Source organism: Macrobrachium rosenbergii, chromosome 6, assembly GCF_040412425.1.
Source record: "Macrobrachium rosenbergii isolate ZJJX-2024 chromosome 6, ASM4041242v1, whole genome shotgun sequence".
In the NCBI taxonomy this organism is placed as follows: domain Eukaryota; kingdom Metazoa; phylum Arthropoda; class Malacostraca; order Decapoda; family Palaemonidae; genus Macrobrachium; species Macrobrachium rosenbergii.
Window position 1 is genome coordinate 54,177,399 of NC_089746.1, and position 2,594 is coordinate 54,179,992.

Genomic DNA, 2,594 nt, shown 5'->3' on the forward strand with positions numbered 1-2,594 from the left:
TAAAAAAGAAAAGAAAAATAAGGCCCTGTAGCAGGTTTTCGAAGAAGCACAGTACTTGTTTCCCTCAACAATCTGTGATGAAGGGGAACTGAAAAAATGGGCATGTGGTCAACTTCTGAAAAGGGTCAAAATGTTCTGAAAGTATCTCGTTCAGGTCTAAAAGGTTTGGGCTTCGGAAAATCGTATCGGTTAAAGATTTCCAATGGATTTTTATTACCTTGTACTAGTTAAAAGAAAAAAAAAAACTTGTATAATTAGGCCCTCAATACTGTAAACCGTTCGCCCCTCGCCACCAAGATAGCTGGAAGACCAAACCTACTTTGGAGGAAAACTACAAGAAAGGAGGTTTGGTTTGCGTGGAGATTTGTGGAAGATAAAGCACAGGAAAGACATGATTTGCGGAGTTCCCTAGAGGCCCTTGCGTCACGGGCCGATGGACGCAATGATGATGAGGTTAATGATGATTCTGTGGCAGGATAATGAAGGATTTCTTTTCTTTCATGCGAGTTTTGACAGACATCGTAATTGGTGCTCTTCCATTGTAGTCATCTTTTTATTGCAATATTTCTCTCTTAAACATGTATTTACGGTCATTACTAAGCATTATGAAAATTAGTTACTGCAACTGAAGTACAGTAATTGCCAATTTTTTTTCTTATTGCTGCATTTTAAAGTTATATTCCAAGTCAGTCAGTCTTATGCCACTGAATGGCATTAGTCTCTATCATGGTGCTCTAGAACTTGGGAAACAGTTTTGAAAGCTGGCCAGTAAAAACTAATGTTATGAGCCTGCAAAATATCGACTACATCATCATGCGCAACTTCTGGAAAAGTGCGAAATCTTTTCCCAGAGATGAGTCCAAATTTGATGTTGGTAGTTTTGAAATACATGTCATGGTTTCAGATATATGCAGTTTTCACTTTATGCATTTTGACTAAAAGAGCATAAATGTTAACCCTGAATCATAGAGTTTTTCCAGTTATCAATGATTATAAAAAAAATATTTACAGTAAGTGTGATGCACGATCATCCAGTATGAAGTTGTGTGATGAAGATTATGTTGTTCACTGTGGATGTAAACATCCTGCTCTTATTTGTCCATTACTCTTATTTCTTTTCTCCCCTGCTCAGTTTTTATTTTATTTCTCTGCCATCTGCATTTGCTGCTTGTGAATAAAATGAATTTTTTTGAACAAAGAGATAATAAAACTACTTACTTTTGGTTCACTCACATTTCGATTCTTTATTGAGTATATTCATTCCAATATGTCTTTCTTAATCCCAATGATTAATCTTTCCGATGAAATACGTATTCATATTTCTCCTCTCCCTTCTTGTCACATAGCATCCAACAGTTCCACCACAGTTCTCTTGGAAACCGAGCAACGAGTGTGTAACGCCACATCCGGGGTTTGAGATTCTCATGGGTACCCAAGCGGGGTGAATCTTTCTCGAGGGGCCATTTTGAATGTAATCTTCTATGCTATTATCGATTTTTCTTGTTATTCTTTTCCACGAATTGCTGTTTTTTTTCTACTTACTTTGAGCGAATACTTTGTCCTGTATCCAAAGTCCTGCTGCTGGTATGACGCAAAATGCACTTGGGTTGATCTTTATGCTATTCGCCGACTACTTGCCTTTGCGGTATCAAAATGTAGATAATTTTTCTATCCAGTTGAATAATAACCAGGTTTTTATGTCTTTAAGACTTTTGGATTTTTCAGTTGCCTAACTAAACGAACACACACACACATTATATATATATATATATATATATATATATATATATATATATATATATATATATATATATATATATATATATATATATATATATATATATATATATATATATATATATATATATATATATAGATTTTTTTTTTTTTTTCTCGATTCTTTTATTTACCTTTCTTCCCTCCCCTTCCTCAATTTTCATTACTATAGTTTATTTTTTGTTCACATCCCATATTCATCTAAAATCCAATTGTTCCCTTGTTCCTTTTCGTTCCTTACATTTTTCGCATAGTTCACTTCCGTTTTATCCTTCTTTTCCTTTATCTTGCATGGTCCAGCTCCTTGTCTACCGTTTCATGTTAGGCTGTTTCCTCATCTTATCTCACGGTTCTGAAAACATAAAAGGAATTTTCAGGATATCAATTACAAAAAAAAATTAGTACATGAAGCTTTTGTCCTTCTGTTGTTCCATGAACAGCATGTGAAGTTTTTCATGGTATTACAAAGTGTTTTGGAACAGAGGGATAATGACGGACTGGGTGAAATCATCAGGCAGAAAGGAACAAGATTAATTTCAATGAGTCTTCCCTAAGTATATAGAAAATAAGCAGAAACACATCCAAAGAAAACGAAGAATTCATGATTGTTTACTACGCTGTGTCCGAATTAAGTCATGGCTGTAACTTTGATTATTTACTTTATTTTACAGTACTGTACAGGTGATAAAAATTTCATAATGAATATAAAATTATGATATAAATATATATAAATAGCAAAAAAATATGATAAGTATATGGGTTTTTGTCCCATGTATTTGCAATTTAGGCCTTATATGCTACAGACAATATCGAATAAG